Source organism: Gracilinanus agilis, chromosome 5 (assembly GCF_016433145.1).
Source record: "Gracilinanus agilis isolate LMUSP501 chromosome 5, AgileGrace, whole genome shotgun sequence".
Classification (NCBI taxonomy): Eukaryota; Metazoa; Chordata; class Mammalia; order Didelphimorphia; family Didelphidae; genus Gracilinanus; species Gracilinanus agilis.
The window spans coordinates 216,423,783-216,442,261 of NC_058134.1; the positions used below are offsets into that span (position 1 = coordinate 216,423,783).

Consider the following 18,479-nt stretch of genomic DNA (forward strand, 5'->3'; position numbering starts at 1 on the left):
AATGAGATGCCTGTGGGGAATTTGATTTTTATTTTTAATGCTTTCTATTTAACACAAGTTTTTTGTTCTTGTTTGGTTTTTGCTTTTGTTTTGGGCTGTTTTTCCTAATTTATTTACCCCTCTTTCTCTGTCTTTTTTTTCTTTTTTTTAACTAAAGAGTAAATCTTTTTATTACTTTGTAATTTAAAAAAATGGAAAAAAAATACTGAAGAACTTTGGGGGGAATTTTGTACTTTTTTCCTGTGTAAATATTGGACTTTTTGGAGCTTTATTGTGGTCGTTAATTTGGAGTAATAAAGTAGAAAATAATCAAGTGATTTGGCTCACTTCCCCGACTTTTCTTCCCTTTCCCTTGCTGTTCATGAGGCTAGAAAGAGGGTCCAGGTCCAAAGGACAGAGGGCCGAGAACACAAAGAAATGCCAGCTGGGAAGGAGCCTTTGAGACTTGGCAGTTGGATCTGCCTATTTTACAGATGAGAAAACTGAGGCCCATTTCCCACACACAACTGTTTACCTCTCCCCTTCTCAGAAAACTTCAATCTTTCCCTATTACCTCTAGGAGAAAATTGGTAGGATGTGATTTGAACTGGGGCCCTCTGATTCCAGGTCCATCCTCCTGAACCACACTGTCTTTTTTGGGATTATCTGTATAGAATTATCTTTCCATTGTGGAAAGTACAATAAACTCATTCAGCAGATCTGAGTTTGAATCTAGAATTCACCATTTACTTAGCTGAATGACCTTAGGCAAGTCCCTTAAACTCCCTGACTCTCAGTTTCCTTTTCTGTAAAAGAATAATGATCATCCTTGCCCTCTCCATAACAGTTTTTGTAAGGAAGTGGCACTGATGTTATTATTAATTGTTATTATTATTTCTATTTCTTCTGCATGAATCGATGGCTTATAAACCAGCTATTATAATTTTTTTCTTTTTTTAAATCTTTACTGTCTGTCTTAGAATCAATACTGTGTATTGGTTCTAAGGCAGAAGAGTGGTAAGGGCTAGGCAATGGGGGCTAAGTGACTTGCCCAGGGTCACACAGCTAGGAAGTGTCTGAGGCCATATTTGAACCCAGAACCTCCTGTCTTCAGGCCTGACTCTTAATCCACTGAGCCACCCAGCTGCCCCCTGCAGTTCTTGTGAGGAAAAGGCAGGAGCCCTGAATTAGGAGTGTGAATGAGTCCCCCTCTGAGAGGACTCATTCAGGGTCACACTCAGTTCTACTATGTATGCCACAGGGCCTTCTTTTCAAGGCCCACTCAACTGCCTACCTCCTTCAAAAGGTGTTCCCCAACTAGGCCACCCCATAGTATTCTCCATCCTCTGTATTCCTCTGGTTTCCATTGAAAGTGGCTCATTGAGCCTATAAGGAATTAAATTTTTATGGTTGGACTAAATATATGAGGACTTAAAGGTAATACTGTGGTCACCAATTTAAAAATATAGCTCAAGCCAAAATGACTTTTAGTTAGTTTTATTTACAAGAAGGTGGAAAGAGTGAAAGTAGAGAAATGTAAAAAAGGGTAGAGTAAGAAGTCTAGCTTATCACCCTAAATGTTGCTCCGGTCCCAGCTCAACCCATGCAGGGTTCATTAACCCCCTCAGTAGGAGGACTTGGTGTTGAATTAAGCAAGGGGTCAACCCAGGAGGCCTCTTCCAAAAAGGGGAGGATTCTCCGGAACTAATCTCTCCAGGAGCCAGGAAAGGAAGGTCAGCTTTTCCCTCCCCAGGAGAAGATCCAAAGGGAGAAGATCCAGGAGCAGTCTTACCAGAAGCAGTCCAAGAGCTGCAGTCTCAGTCCAAGCTCCTTCAACCTGAAAATTCAGGATGAAGGTCTCTTGCACAAGAAGTTCATCACCTTTTATAGTCCCCTTTTTACATTCCTTCCTGTCCCTTCCTCCACTTTACGGGGATCCATTGCTGTCTTTAAATTTGATTAGCACTGCTGGGGGGGGCAGTGTTTTTAGGTTCCACCTCTAGTCCTATGAGGGTATAAACTCTTATCAAAGGATTCATAAGTTTCTGAATGATTGAGTTGAAAGAAAAAAGAGCTCTCTAAGTGACTTTCGAACTCCCCCACCTGGTGCCAAAGTAGGGGTGTTCAAGCTTTGATTGATGAAATTTAAAAGTAAGCAAGGGAAGAGTCAGTCCCATCTTCACAAGCCCCCATCAGAGGCACAACTTAGAAAAATCAGGAGGCTCCTTTATCCTCTGCTAAAGCTGGCCAGATAAATTCTTAAATATGATGTTTAGTTCTAGACAGGACAGTTTAGGCAGGAAGCTGCATGGCATCCAGGAGAAGGTGGGGCCTTAAGCCTACCTACTTCCCATGAAATTGGATTTGTTCTTTGCCTTTGATTTCAAAACTGGGATCACTGGATATTAGTTACCATCTGGTCAAATGAAAGTATTCTCTCTAAAATTACCAGTCCTCTCTTACTTGTCAAATCCAGTAGCCTTTGACCATGCTCTTCTGGATTTTCTCTTCTTTTTAGGATTTCATGACTCTCCTCTCCCAATTATTCCTCCATCTGAATCTCTATGGCTGGTTCACCATCCTTAACACATCCCCTAACTATGGCTCCCTTCCTGAGACTCTATACTGGTCAATCTTTTCTCTCCGTGTTCTCTTTCTCTCTTCATAAACTCATCACCCTTCATGGGTTCCATTATGATCTCCTTGCAAATAACTCCCAGATCTATATATCCAGTTCCAGGCTTTCTCATCCCATATCTATTAAATGCTTCCACCCAGATGCCTCGTAGACATCTTAAACTCATTCATCTAAAACTGAATTTATTCTCTTTCCCTCCACACTTTCCCTTCTTCCTAATTTTCCCATTTCTGTCAAAGGACCACCACCATCCTTTCATTCCCTCAGATTTGTCATTAACCTCAGCATTGTCCTCTGTTTCTCATTCTCCCTTACCTCACATATCCAATCAGAGGTCAACATTTGGCCATTATGACTTTTTTTAATATCTCTCACACCCAGTTTTCCCCCTACCTCTCTAGGAAGCCTAGGCAGCCACCACCTTAGTTCAGGTCCTCATCAACTCTTGCCTGCATTACCACAACAACCGCCTACTCAGTCCCCCAACCTCAAGCCTCCACCTGCTCTAACTCATCCTATATATATAGTTGCTAAAGTTACTCAACTAACAAGTTGTTATTCACCTCCAGAATAAAAAAAAATACACCCCTTTGTTTAGCTTTAAATACCTTCATGACTTGGCTCCAGCCCATTTTTCCAGCCTCGTAGGACATTATTCTCCCTCCTCCATTCTTTGATGGAGTCTCTGTTCCTCACACACATCATTCCTTCTCTGATCTTCATGCCTGAAATGCACTCCATCCTTTTGCCTCTCTTACAGAATCTGCCTTTTTCTTTAAGACCCAACTCAAGTACCACAATCTGTAAGAATCTTTGCTGATCCCCTCAACAGCTGGTGCCCTCCCTCCAAAGTACCTTATAGCAACCACGTTGTATTCATTTCTATTTCTTCTTTTCGCTTTTTTTTTTTTTAATTAACCTTCTGTCTTAGAATCAATACTTGGTTCCAAGGCAAAAAAGCAAAAGAGAGATATGGACTAGGAAATGGGAGTTAAGTGACTTTTCCAGGGTTCCTAGAACCCCCATCTCTAAACCTGGCTCTCTATCCACTGAGCCACCTCATGGCCCCCTCTATTTATTCTTTATGTGCACGTGTTGATTGCCCATTAGAACAGGGATTGCTTCTTGAGAACGGGTTGTATTTGTATCCTCAGTGTCTGGCACATAGCACGTGTTGAAACACTTGGTGATTGGTTGACTGATTGCAAAAAGGCCAATTCAGGATTGTCCCCTAGTGGAATGGACTGCTTTGGAAGGGAGGGAGGGAATTTGCTCATCACTGAAAGATTTGGGGCACAGGCTAGATGCCTACTTATCGGGTATGTTTACTTTAAAGTTCTACCCTATCAATTCCAAGAGGTAGGGGAACCAGTTCTTCTTTCTGCCAAACTATTCCTGTAAAGTAGAGGAATTGGACTAAATGAGGGGTTCTTAAGCCAGGGTCCATGGGTCGTGGAGAGACTTCAAGAAGTTTGGGAACTTGGATGGAGAAAAGAATGGCATCTATTTTTACTCACTGAAATTGAGCTCCTCCTAAGGAAGGACTATAGGCAGCACAGCTGATTTTGAGCAGAATTTCATCTTTGGCTTGGCCAACCTGATGGCCAAAGTTAAGGACTCCTGAGTCACTAGAAGATCTCCAAGGGCCCTTCAGGCTCTAAGGCTTGTGATTCTAACTCTATATACTCAAGTCCCTTAGGGCTCAGTTTTTCCCTCTGCAAACAGGGTTGATGCTTCTAACAGGCTTGGAATTCACCAGCGAGAAACTCTACTGATCCCAATCTGAAGTGAGGAAAGTGACTTGCTTAAGACCACACAGCCCATCCCTGCCTGATTTGATCTCAGGGACTTGGCATCACCATAACTCACCTGACTTCTTCCCCTGCCTGCCCTGATTCATGCTGAAGAAGGGAATTCTACTCAGGTCCCAGTCAGACACGATGACCTCTGAGCTTCCTTCCAGCTCTGCACTCCTGTGACTCATGCTCTCAGAGGCTGAGGTCCAGGCTGGGCATGAGGTCATCTGGGTAACAGAGTAGAAGGGAACAGGGGGCTGGGATGTTCCTGGAAAGTCACCTATTTGGCATATTTTGTCATCCTTTTTTTTTTTTTTAATCCTTACCATCTATCTTAGAATTAATACAATATATCAGTTCCAAGGCAGGAGAGTGGTAAGGACTAGGCAAATGGGGGTCCCAGGCCTAGGGTCACATAGGTAGGAAGTACCTGAAGCAAAATTTGAACCTATGACCTCCTGTAACTAGATCTGGCTCTCTATCCACTGAGCCACCTAGCTTCCCCTTATCATCCTTTTAAATGCATCGGGGAGCCTGCCATTCAGAGGTAACTTCTGGAGAATCCAATATTGAAGAATCAGTCCCTGGTTTATCTCTCCAATTTTCCTTTCCTCCCTCCCTCTCTCCCTCCCTTCCTTCCTTCCTTCTTTCCTCTTTCCCTCCCTCCCTCCCTCCCTTCCTTCCTTCCTTTTTTCCTCCCTCCCTTCCTTTTTTCCTCCCTCCCTCCCTTCCTCTTCTGCCTTCTCTTACCAGAGTAGAGATATAATGACCATCCACTTACAGGATGTATGACTACTCCAGTCACTTAATCTTTCAGTCTTGGTTTCCTCATCTGTAAAGGGCAGAAAAGAATAGCATTTATCTCCCAAGGTTGTTGTAAGGATCAAATAAGTGAAGTTAGATAAAGTGTTTTGCAAAGGGCTTTATGTTAGGGGAGGATTATTTGGGAGATGACTGTGGTGTCTAAAAAGGAAATGAGTCAGTGAAACTTTAATAAAATAAATGAATTAAGAACCAGGAACAAACCATCCCTTTGGACACAAAGACTAACCTTGTTCATCTGCCTGCTCAGGCCCACTGCTCTGGAAGGAGGGAAAGCTGAGCTGGTGCATTTTGGATCATGTCTGTGAGCTCAGGGCGTCTATACTGAGCTCTGAGACCCAGAATCCCTGGCTTTATGGCTGTTTTTTCACAGGCCCATCTTCCTCCTAAAAGAGATCAGTACCATCCCCAATGCCCAAGGTGATACCATTCATTCATTTATTAAAGGCCTTCTATGTGCCAGGCACAGTGCTCTGTGCTGGGGATTCCAAGATAATCCACAGTTCTCCTTGTCTCTGTCTAGACTTCTCTCTTCATGGCCTCTTCCTTTCTGGCAGATTCAGTGATCACTGGCACAGAGATGATCTCCAAGCCTATTTTTTTCCATCTCTCCCCAGCTTTCCACTGGGCTGGGCACCCAGAAGAGGGCCACCTGAAGGCAGGTAATTCCCGAAGCCTCCAAAAGACTTCTGTGGCTCCAGGTTCTCCCCTTTCTAAATCGTCCTGCAAATGCCACCAGATCATGCCTTTCCAATATACAGTTCTGATCTTGGCACTCACTCAAACCCCTAAGAGTTGGCGTGACCCAAAGGTCCTTGATTCATGTTCCCTCTTCCACCTTTGTGACTTTGTGATTAGATCATTTAACTACTTATAGCGTCATTGATTTAGAACTGGAAAGGATCTTAGAGGCCATCAAAACCAACTCCCTCATTTCACAGATGAAGAAACTGAGTCATATAGAGGTTAAATGTTTGACCCAGGACCCCATAGCTAATATCTGAGGTGGGATTTGAACTCTTGTCTCCTCTATTACACCAAGCTTTCATTCATTGATCTCACTTAACCAACTAGCTTCAGTTTCCTCGTCTATAAAATGATGACTTTAATATCCTCTTTTAGTTCATATCTCTCTGTGATTCTGTCATTTAATGACTCTTTACTATTTATTAAATAAAACATATTTCTCATGGCATTCAAGGCTTACCACAGTCTGATGCCAACCTGTTTTTCTGAGCTCATCTCCCATCTACCTCACTGACCAATACCACTCCTTCCCATCCTCTCCCATTCCCGTCTTTCTTTAAGTCGTTCCCTAATGTGTGTGCTCCCTCCGTATTCCTGCTTTGATCCTTCCGAAGGCTGATTTAGGTACTATCTCCTTCCTGAAGCCTTCCTTGATTTCCTCCAGTTCCTACCTGGCAGGGGACCTCTCCTTCCTTGAATCTCTCCTATCTCTTTGGGCCTTTTCTTTGTCCTTATGAGTTTCTAGTTTGTATGAAAGTTAGTGCCTTGGGGGCAGGGACTCCTGGGTGCTCTTTTCTCTTCGTGTGCCCAGCACTGAACAAAGCACCCTCAGCCTAGAGGAGCTGGGAAGCACCTTCAGACTCTGATTATCCTCCTGGTATTTCCAGATGAAGATCAAAGGCCCAGAGAGGGGAGGCAGTTTTCCCAAGGACACAGAGATCATGATGGCTATGCCCTGTATATTTCTTAGGGATGCAACTAAAGGCCTGGGTGGCCGTTTGTCAACACGCAAAGACCTAAACCTGCCTATGAAAGATAGACCCAAGTTTGGGGTAATCACTAGCTATGTGCCAGGCCCTCTGTCACGTGCCAAGAATACTGAGAAAAGCGAAAACGTAGTCCTTGCCCTCAAGGAGCTGGCATTTGGCCCAGAGATCTCCCTGCTGGCCATATACCCCAAGAAGATCCCAAACAAAGAGGAAAGTTCCATTTGCACCTACTTATTCCTAGCAATACTTTTTATGTTAGCGAAGTAGGCACAGCCCCCTTGGAGGATGGCCGAGCAAATTGTGGTGCACGAATGTGATGGAAGACTTTATTGCACCAAGAGAAAAAAACAAATGGGAAGAATTCAATCAGTCTACAAGCATTTAATTAAACACTGGCTGTATGCCTAGAGAGAGGCAACTGGATGGTTCAGTGGATAGAAAGCTGCACCTAGAGTCAGGAAGACCTGAGTGCAAATCTAACTTCAAACAACTAGTAACTATGGCCCTGGGCAAGTCACTTCACCCTGCTTGACTCGGTTTCCTTGTATGTAAAATGAATTGAAGGAAATGGCAACCCACTCTCCTATTTTTTTTAAACCCTTACTTTCTATCTTAGAATCAGTACTGGGTATTGGTTCTAAGGCAGAAGAGCGGTAAGGGTTAGGCAATGTGGGGTAAGTGACTTGCCCAGGGTCACACAGCTGGGAAGTGTCTGAGGCCGGATTTGAACCTGGGACCTCCCATCTCTAGGCCTGGCTCTCCATCCACTGGGCTACCCAGCTGCCCCCTAGAGTCTGCTTCTTGAGGGAATGCTTGTTCAGGTATGGGCTAGACCAGGCAGCTACTTCCAACTCTCTGAAATTCTGACCCCAGAGGACCTGGCTTTGGATCCTTGTTCCACAGGCCCGTGTGGTTTGGAGCGAGCCTTGTGCCTCTTTTAGCCTCATTTTCCTCATAGGAGATCTCGAAGGACGAACAAGGTGATTTCTAAGTCCAGGCTTCTGGTCCTGGATCCATGAGGACGTACAGAGCTGCTTCTTCGTTTGAGGAGGCTGGCCTTCTGAGCCTCGGCGACTTCCTCCGGCACCTGTGGCTGCCTCTAGGAACAACTTCCCTGTTCCTCTGCATCCCTCATCTCCGAACACCTGGCATCCCTCATTTAGGGCTATTATCGACAATTAGGACGATTAGCTTTGGCTTGGGTTCCTTGGGGGAAACAAACACTCTGCTCAAGTAGGAACTGGTTCTCCAAAACTCGTTGACCTTTCAGAGTCCAGGAAGCAAGTTCCTAAGGCCCAATCGCCTCTCGTAATGGATTCCTAGGAACCGGGCTCAGGAGTGGCAGCCTCGAGAGTCCAAACAGCCCTCTCCCAAGGGGCTGCTTCAAAGAGACTTGGCTCAGTGGCACGAGTTTCTCTTGGCATAGCCTTCACGAGCTAAGAGAGCTCAGAGGAAGCTTCCATCTCTGTAACCAGTCTATGCAGAGCCAGGTCTCCGAGGGACCTGCTGTGAATTCTGATGGCCTGACCACAGTAGGGCTTCCATAGAACCTCTGGCCCAGTGGGGAGGTGCTCAAATGGGCTGTGATAGGGATGGAAGAAGTCATGGCAGATGTGAGGCGAGGGTGCTGGGAGTGTGAGCACAGGAGTCTTCCCTGTGTGCAGAGCCCCATTCTGGGCATCAGAGTGTGTGTGTGTGTGGGGGGGAGAATAAAAGTCTCTTTCTAGGAAACCAGCCAGAAAAGGGCCCCTGCTGGGTTCTAGACTTGGCTCTGCTATTTTCCTGCTCTGTGTCCTTGGGCATTCCCATAACCCCTCTAGTCCGTGGTCTTCTCCTCTGAAAAAGGAGGCTCTCGGGGGAGATGACCTCGGAGTGCCTTCTAGTTCTAGAGCAGTGATTCCCAAAGTGGGCGCCACCGCCCCCTGGTGGGTGCTGCAGCGATCCCTTTTTTTTTTTTTGTATTACATTCTATTCTGAGTTCAATAAACAGTTTCATAATTTCCAGGGGGCGCTAAGTAATATTTTTTCTGGAAAGGAGGCAGTAGGCCTAAAAAGTTTGGGAACCACTGGGCTAGAGCTTAGGACTATCTGAATTCTTATTCTTCCAACTCTTACTAGCCCCTCCATCTCCTTTGACATTTCCTCATGATACATCTGTCTAAAGGCTCCTGTCTGTCATGAAGGGCAGCTGAAACCAAACAGGCAGATTTCTCCAGGCTAGGGGAGAGAAGCCAGCAACTGTTCCCAGTTCCTGGGACTCAGAAGGAAAATGGCAATTCTGCCCCTCTGATACTGAAGGTCTAGGGGGCAGCTGGGTGGCTCAGTGGATTGAGAGACAGGAGGTCCTGGGTTCAAATCTGGACTCAGATACTTCCTAGCTGTGGTACCCTGGGCAAGTCACTTAATCCCCATGGTCTATCCTTTATCACTCTTCTGCCTCAGAACCAATACACAATATTGATTCTAAGATGGAAGGTGAGAGTTTAAAAAAAATTGTAAAGGTCCACAAATACTCATCCCCATAATACTTCTCTCATGTACACAGTGTTTTACAATTTAGACAGAGACAATACCTCTCTTAGGGGTGGCAGGGTAGTGGTTAGTGCTAAAGCTAACGCTCATAGAGGTCACAAAACTTCTAGGATTCACAGCTGCTATTAATAGAACCCTAAATGACTGTTTTAGACTCACGCTGCCTGACTTGGATGGTCATGGATCACAAGATTTTAGAGCTGGAATTCAACCCCTAATTATACAGGGGAGGAAACTGAGGCCCAGAGAGTAGTGTGACTTGTCCAGGGTCACACAGCAGGTAAGTATCTGAGGCAGGATTTGAACTTAGTTCTTCTTGACTCCAAGTCCAGCACTCTATCCACACGCACGTTGGGCCATGAAGATCAATGACCTTTATCAATGAGTGGAAAATCACTCTTCCCCAGGAATGTTAGAAAACGGCTTCTGCCTGGCGCAAGTCTGGATAACCCAAGGGAGCGGGAGCCATTTCAGGCCTAATCTGTGTCTTGAGGGACCTAGGGGACAGGGAGAGGCTCTCTGACCCAGTTTCCTTTTAAATATATCATTTCCTCTCTCCCCTCCTCCATTCCCTCCTCAGCTGGGAGGGCAGATCAGTGAATGGGGGAGTAGGAACCGGAGGGGAGGTTCTGGGGTCTCTGCTTGCTCTGTCCCTCCCCTCCATAAGGTGCTGTAGAACTCATCCTGAAGCTGGCCCGGCTCGGCCCGGCTTTTGGAGAGATGGCCCAGGCTTTAGGGCTCACAAGTATATGCCAGAGGCAGGACACTAACAGATCTTCCGGGCTCCCAAAGTTTACCACCCCAGCTGCCCTCCGCAAGCAATTTATTCGCTTTTCAATTTAATGTTCTTCTTTTCAAGTATCAGTCATTTCTGCCCCCTCTTTCATTTTCTCTACCCTATAAAAAAGGCAGAAAGGAAAGTTAAGAAAGACGCCCCCCCCAAAAGAGGGAGAGGTGCCTTGTAACAGATATGCAGAGGCAAGCAACATCGGCTCCCTCCTGGGCGGCTCCCTGAGCCCCTCCTGTGTGTGAGGTGGGTAGCTGGCCAGCTTCCTCTCCATCACTTCTTTCTCCAGGTCCCAGGCTGACCACCGCACTGCTCACAGTTCCTAAGGCTTTCACGTGGGCTTGTCATCCGCGTTATGGTATAAACCAGTGATGGGCAAACTTCTTAAAGAGGGGCCAAAGGGAAGGAAATGCTCACCTGTCAGTCTGTTTCTAAGGCAACTCTTTCCAAGTTTCATTGTACTGTATCCTACTCATTATATTCTTCAGATTAGGAATAATGTCACGTGGCCGGATAGAACATTTCAGGGGGCCACATCCAGCCTACAGGCCATAGTTTGGGTAGTTTGCCCATCGCTGGTATAAATTGTTCTCATGATCCCTCATATGTATTATTCTTCCTCCCATTTGGCTAGTGGGAAAATCGAGGCCCAGACACTTGCCCAGAGTCACACAGGCAGTAAGTGTCAGAGGAGGCTCGGCAATAAGAATAGCTAATATTTATATAGCACCTACTATGTGCCGAGCACTGTGCTAAGTGCTTTATAATCTTCAGCTCTTTTGAACTTCACCACGACCCTGGGAGGTAGGCACTATTATGATCTCCATTTTACACATGAAGAAACTGAGGCAAACAGGTTAAGTGTCTGACCCAGGGTCATACAGCTAATAGGAGTCAGAGGAAGGATTATCTTGGTGAACTCAGTCAGGAGAGACCCTCAAATACTATTTCCAACATTTGCCAGCTCTGTGGCCTCCGTTTCTTCATCTGTAAAATAGGGATAAAAATATCCTGAGCACTCAGTAGGCTCCAGTGAGACAAAGTGAATAAAACCCTGTTGTCAGTGATAATGACAAAGTCCTGGATGGGTTTCAGGGCCTGTGGATTGGGGAGGGCATGCAGCAGGCCTGGGAAGAACTCTAGGAGTAAGTCAGGAAGAGAAAGAAGAGAGAGAAGAGGGAAGAAGAAGGAGGAGGAAAAGGAGAAGAAGAGGTAGAGGCAGCTGGGTAGCTCAGTGGATTGAGAGCCAGGCCTAGAGACGGGAGATCCTAGGTTCAAATCCGGCCTCAGACACTTCCCAGCTGTGTGACCCTGGGCAAGTCACTTGACCCCCATGGCCTACCCTTATCACTCTTCTGCCTTGGAGCCAACATAGTATTGACTCCAAGATGGAAGGTAAGGGTTTGGAAAAAAAAAAAAGAAGAGGTGAAGGAGGAGAAGGAATTGGAAGAAAAGAAGAGAAAGAATGGGTAGAGAAAAACGGAGAGGAAAGAAAAGGAGGAAAAGAGAAGAACAAAGAAGGGAAGAAGAGAGAGGAAGAAAAAAAGAACGGCAAGATGAGAAGCCAGGTGGGGTGCACGGCCCCTTTAAGACGCCGTCGGTGAGCTCAACTCTGCTTCCCCGCCCCTCTGTAGCTCCTCCCTTCTCTCGGTCCTCCCTCCCACCTCCAGCGGCAGTGGCGGCGGCCCTGTGCGCCTGCGCGCCTTCTCAGTGACTCCCGGCGCTACCCCAGTCATCTCGGCCCGGTGGCTGCTCCGGCACCAGCGAGACTCGGGCTTCAGCCGCCACCGCCTCTCTGGCCCGCCATGGGCTCCTGAGGTAACTGCCGACCCTCTCCCGGTGGAGTTGGCGGAGAGAGGGAGGGGGGACGGGTCTTTGCGGGCGGGAAGGGGGAACCTCGGAGCCGCGGGGCTAGGGGGCGAAGGGGGCGGGGCCGGGAGAAGGAGGAGGGGATGTGCCCCCGCCCTGCCTGCTTCCCACTCCGTCTAATCCCCCCGCCCCCTCTGCCTCTCACTCCATCCTAATCCCCCCGCCCTCCTGTTCGCCCGGTTCTAATCCCCCTGTCCTGTCCTGCTCTAGCTGGCTCTGTTCTAATCCCTCCGCCCTCCCTGCCTCTCACTCCATCTAATTCCCCTGCCCTCGCCCAACCAGCTCTGTCCTAATCGGTCTCTCATTTCGTCCTAACCCCCCTCCCTATCTTCCCCCTTGCTCCGTTCTAATTTCCCCTTCCTCCTCTCCGTATTCTGTGCCTGGGAGCCCCGGACTTTTCTGGTGCTGGCCCGCACTGACCCTCTCCCCTTCCACACCCCAAGGGTGCGACGTGGCGTGGCGTGATGGCCCATCCCCTCGTGCCATTGGGCCTCCCCGTGGAGGTGTTGTTGGGGCTAAGTGATGGGGAGTGGGGGCAGAAGGAGGGTGCTTCCAAGGTTTAGGGATGGAAGAAGTCTGGGCGATCATTTGCCCAGATTAACTACCCCAATTTTGCAGACTGGGAAACTGAGGTCTAGAGAGACTTGATCCCACTGGGAGGTTCAGGTTGGTCCATAAGAGGACTGGAGGTTAAACTGGAAGGGGCCTCAGAGACCCTCTAGCCCAATCCCCTCATGTTACAAAGAGAGAAACTGAGGTCTTAGACAGGGAAGCAACTTCTAGAACCTAGATATAGACCTGGAAGGTGCCTCAGAGGCCAACTAGCTCACCCAGTCACTCCAGAAGAGGTTAAGAAGGTGACTTGGAGGGAAGGTCACCCAGGGATCCAAAGTGGGATTTGAACTCAGCTCTTCCAACTCCAGAGCTGGAATTCTTTCTCCCAGTACCATGCTGTCCTCAGTGGACCTCCTAACCCTATGCGCAGGGTTGTTTCTACTCCTTTAGCGTATAGGCACACAGTCAGGGCGTTCAGTCTTGGGTACATATATTCTCTCATTCAGAAGCCACAGTTCCCCTGCAAAAATAGAAGTATAATAGTATGTGACTTGACAGATGAGGAAACTGAGGCTTACAGAGACATTAAATGTTTACATTCTGGTGAGGGTTAGAGTGGAGATTTCAACCCAGATCTCTTTCCATTCAAGCCCATTATTTTTTTGCTGAGACCTCAGAAATAGCTGTGGAGCACATAATTTGGTTCAAGAATCCTCTGTTAAGTGCCTGCTGTATATACATAAGCCCAATGGGGCCTGTGGGAGAGACTTTCTTCTGGCACTGTATCATCTGCAAAAGGGGCCCTTGCCCCCTCCCCCCAGGGCTCTCTTGGGGCTGTCTAAGCATGGTGGTAAGGGATAGGGAGACCCTTTAGATCTAGACTAGCTCTTGGGGACATCCCAAGAGGAAAAAGTCATTCTTTTGCTTATCATCATGCTCCACACTTGTATGACTATAGGCCTCCTTAGTGTGGTGGGTGGGGAGGCAGAGAACCATAATGGCTCACGTTTATGTAATTCCAGCTCTGGTCCTTGCTCTGTGTGAGATCATGGGCAAATTACTTCTTCATGTTGGTTTCCTCCATTATATACATATCTTTAAAACTGGGCTTGTCCATGGAGGTTAAAAAATAGATTTTCTTTTTTAAAAATTATGAACCAGTACAGGCTGAACTGCTTTCCCCATGACCTTTTATAATTAAAAAACAAAACAAAACAAAACAACCCTTAACTTCTGTCTTAGTATGGATACAAGTATTGGTTCCAAGGGAGAAGAGCTGGAAAGGCTAAGCAATGGGAGTTAAGTGAATTGCCATGGGGCACACAGCTAGAAAGTGTCTGAGGCCAAGTTCGAACTCAGGACATCCTGTTTTTAGGCCTGACTCTCCACTGAGCCAAGGAGCTGCCCCATCCCCATGCTCTTTGACTTCATCTCCTTGGTATGAAAGGTGATATTAATAGTCACACTTTCATTTTATTTTGGGGTGGGATATGTTATGTTAATGAGTTTGGGAGTGGTTGGTCAGACTATCTCTCCAGGCTCCTCTCTGCTCAGCTCTCAAGAATGCATTTTGAGCTGCTCTCCTACCTGGGCTGCTTGTGGAGAGCCTCTGGTGGAGGCTAGAGTTCTGAGGCTCGGAGGAAGGATGGGTGTGGATGGGAGGAGCTCCCTTTGGCTGTGGATTTCTACCTTCATTATAAATGCTTCACCAGCGGAAGGAAGGAATGGATGCTTCATCTTCTTCTGTGGGGTTTGGGACCGCAGAGTGAGGGTAGCATGTCTGGTTCCTCCCCAGCCAGTTGGGACAATCCATTATTGATTGAGGGGCCCCAGCCCTTTACTTTATGCAGGGAAGACATAGTCTGGGTGTCCCCAGGGGCCTGTGATCTAGGTAGCCAGACAAATAAGCTCTGGCTGCTGCACCTGTGAGTGGGTGGCTTGGTCTCAGAGGAAAGGTCTCAGGTACCTGATGTTTATAGCTTCCCTTCAGGCTGCCTAGCTTGTCTTCTTTCTGTCCTTCTCCTTTTTCTTTGAATTGGACATTTTTGGCACCCAGAAGTCATCTATCCTGCCCCCTTCATTTTACAGATGAAGAAACCGAAGCCTGGAGTGGTAGGGGGGTCACGAGTAGAAAGGCGATGGGGGGGCGGGGAAGGCACAGCTAGCTAGGAACAGAGGCGAGATCAGAGAACAGGGCTCCTGGCTCTCTACCTAGTAGCCTCTCCACTGGACCTGGATAGTGTAGAGGTGTGCATCTTGGGGCATCTTGGCCAAGGCTACTGGAGGTGTCTTGGTGGCTCTGCACCTTCTGGGGTGTGTGATGGGGCAGGGAGGTGGACAGTGGTGGTGGGTCTAAGAGCTGCCTTAGATCCAGAACACCTGGGGAAGGCCTAACAGGCCAGGCTAGGCAGCACTCTGGGTCCAGCTCACAGAAGTTCCGTTTTCTCAGAGTTTGAATGGGTGTGCTGACAGTACTTATACCACTTGCCTTGTTTAGTGAAATGGAAATTGGAGTTATTCCTGATCATTTGCCTCTTTCAGTCTAGCAGCTTTTGGGGAGGGCCCTGGCTGGGCTGGAGGCTCTCTTTTTTTCAAGGAGGCTTTTTCTGTGGATTTGATGGACTGGAAAGACTGAGTCATCCCAGTGCTCGTTTACCTGGATGGGCTTCTCTTATGCTTTGTTTTGAATCCCTTTTTTTAAAATGTTAAGTTTTAGAGGCAACTAGGTACTTCAGTGGATAAAGAGCCAGATCTGGAGTCTGGAGGTCCTTCGTTCGAATGTGTCCTCAGCCACTCCCTAGCTGTGTGACCCTGAACAAGTCACCTAGCCCCAGTTGCCTAGCCCTTACCACTTTTCTGTCTTGGAATCCATATTTATTATTAATTGTTAGACAGAAGGTAAGCATTTAAAAGTTTCTTTAAAGATTTTTGGGGGGTTTTGTATCATCTTAACTTGTCCCTGCATCTCTCTCACCTCTTAGAGACCTGTTTCTTATAACAATTTTAAAAAAAGAGTAAAAACAATTCAGCAAAGACAATTAAGACATTTTCAAAATGCCTCGTTGTGTGTAGTGATGTACCCCCAAGGATTCCCACCTCTGTCAGGAGCAGATGCAGGTGGCTTCTCCTCCTTGGATTATGTTTTCATGTTTGTGATCAGGAGGGTCAGTCTGGCTCTTTGCCCTGCAAGTGTTGTGAATGCTTCATTTTTCCTGTAACAATCCCCATGAATTCCCTGAGGTAGAAATGGTCGCCAGGAAGGTAGGGTGAGGCCTCTTATTGTTTGGAAACTGAAATAATAGCCAGTCTTCCATGGACTCTTATTGTGTTTAGTGCTGAAATCTCCTGGAGGTCAAGGACTTGTCTCTTGACCAGTTGTGTAGGATTTAACATCCACCTGCCCCTGCCCCTGCCCCTGCCCCTGCCCCATGTAATCACCAGGTAGTTCATTTGGCAAACATGGATTTTTAAAAACCTTGCCTTCCATCTTGGAATCAGTACTGTGTTTTGGTCCCAAGGCAGAAAGAAGAGCAGTAAAGGCTAGGAGGCAATGGGGGTTAAGTGACTTGCTAGGAAGTATCTGAGCTAGATTTGAACCCAGGGCCTTCTTTCTCTGTGCCACGTTCTCAATCCACTGAGCCACCTAGATGGTCACTCAAACATGGATTTAAAAAAAAGTCATTTATTGTTGCTTTTCCCTTACGTTGATGTCAGTTCACATTGTTTCCCCACCATGGTAGAACCCTCTTTGGCAATGATACCTTGGCCAAGTCATTTTGGGCCTGTAGAAGGAGGGAGGCAGGCAGGCTCCCTTGGGCATCTATCCCTCAGAAATGCCCTTTGGGCCCTGAACTAAACAGTCTTCAAGTCTTGCAGGCTTATTTCCCCACCCCCCCCCCACCCCCCATGAGAGGGCTTTCTGTGTAAGTTGTTCTCGCTTTGCAGATTTGCTCTGTTTCTGTTTGGAAAGGTCTTTCCCTAAATACTCCATGTTTTATCTTATCTAATGGTACATCTCTCTGTGGTCGTCAGTCAGCCAAGATTTCTTAAGCATCAGCTTTGTTCCAGGTACTTGATAAGTCCAGGGAGTACAAAGCCCAAGTGAAGGCCTTGCCCTGGAGCTTACAGATTAAAGAAGAGATAATCAGTATGTTCATCAACTCCAGTTTGTTTAGCCCTTCCCTGGTTAATGGACACCCATCACAGAATGTGATACTGTAAGTTATTTTATAAACTTGGAGACCTTTCCTTTTGTCTCTGACCTCCTTTGGTGGCTTACCTGGGTCAAAGCAGGGCATACAGCTTCTTGACTTCCAAATGCTTTTCCCTTGGACCAATTCAGTCTGTCGTCCCATAGCCCCTACAGCCACTGTCATTTTCCATTTTTGTTATCTTTATTAATCTGATGAGCGTGAGATGGCGGCTTGTTGGCATTTTGGTTTGCATTTCTTTTATTATTCATTTGGAGCATACTTCTGGGTAATTCTTTTGAAAATTGCCCATGCTGGTGCCAGGTGGCACAGTGAATAGAGGGGCAGGCTTGGAGTCAGGATGACCTGAGTTCAAATGTGACCTCAGACCTCCTAGCTGTGTGACCTTAGGAAAGTCACTTAATCCCTGTTGTCTAGCCCTCACCACTTCTGCCTATTGATTCTAAGGCAGAAGGTAAAGTTATTTTAAAAAAGAGAGAGAGAGAAGAAAATGGCCGGTGCTGTCCTTTGAGTACTTATCTATCAGGAATGGCTCTTGTCTTCATTTCCACCTGGGAAGTTTTCTGCCCTGACCCTCCATCTGTTACTCCATCCTCCAAGGTAGAGACCCCGGAGACCATGCCTGGGAGGGGCTATGCCATTTGGCATGTCACACACACATGTCAGATGCTGCTACTCCAGCACTCATCTGGATAGGTGTGTGCACATGCTGTCCCCTTGTTCCACGCCATCTTGGTGACTTCCCAGACCCATGCTCCTCGGAGCTTCCCCGGCCACTACTCCCCTGTGGACTGTGAGCTTGGAAAGCAAGGACCAGGGTGTTTGCCTTTCTTTGTACACTTGATGCTTGGCACATAGTAAGCACCCAGGAAATGCATTTGTATTCATTCATTCATTATTCATTCCTTCATGAATCCAATAAAAAGTTTTCCTTTTCCTTCCCATGCTATTCTGAGCTCACTCTTCTGATAAGCCAGAGATGACTGAGGAGCTCTGAGCCCCCATGGTGGGTAGACATTGGGCTTTTCAGAATGTTGGCATCTTGTTTGTTTTTCATCTGAGACTCTTCCTCCTTTTCTCCCTCTTCTTCCCAAAGATTGCTGAACTACATACCCTGAAGTACAAGGATCCCCTCCACATCATGGGGGGTTAGGGTGTGGCACTCCCACCACCTGGAAAATCCATGTAAAATTTTTTGGCCCTCCCTTCATATCAGAAAAGAAGTCTGAATTTTTTATTTTTTCTTTATGGGGTGTTTACAGTACCTTCTTGTAAATTTTGGGTTAAGTATGCATTTCTGAGTTTCTAAACTTTTTCTGTGTTGTCTGCTGCTTCCATAAAACTTCACCCAAAATTCCCATTTAATTTCTTATGCCAACCTGAGACATATCAAAACTGTGATGGGGAAAGTTGCCATGTGGAAGGGTTAACTGTATTTGTTTTTAGAGATTGGAGTAAAAGAGAATTAATTTTACTCAGAGAAATGCTACATTGAGAGAGAGAGAGAGAGAGAGAGAGAGAGAGAGAGAGAGAGAGACTGTCTCTTATACACAT

General features: G+C 46.7%; 1 protein-coding gene across 1 annotated transcript in view; it reads left to right on the forward strand.

Moving 5' to 3' along the window:
• Positions 1-12,032: 12,032 nt before the first annotated feature.
• The window catches only part of TMEM184B (transmembrane protein 184B), a 58,331-nt gene continuing 51,884 nt past the window's right edge, over positions 12,033-18,479 (forward strand). Inside the window, exon 1 of the mRNA XM_044677978.1 lies at positions 12,033-12,108. The gene's annotated coding sequence lies outside the window, so the exon portion shown is untranslated. The remainder of the gene's footprint in view (positions 12,109-18,479) is intronic.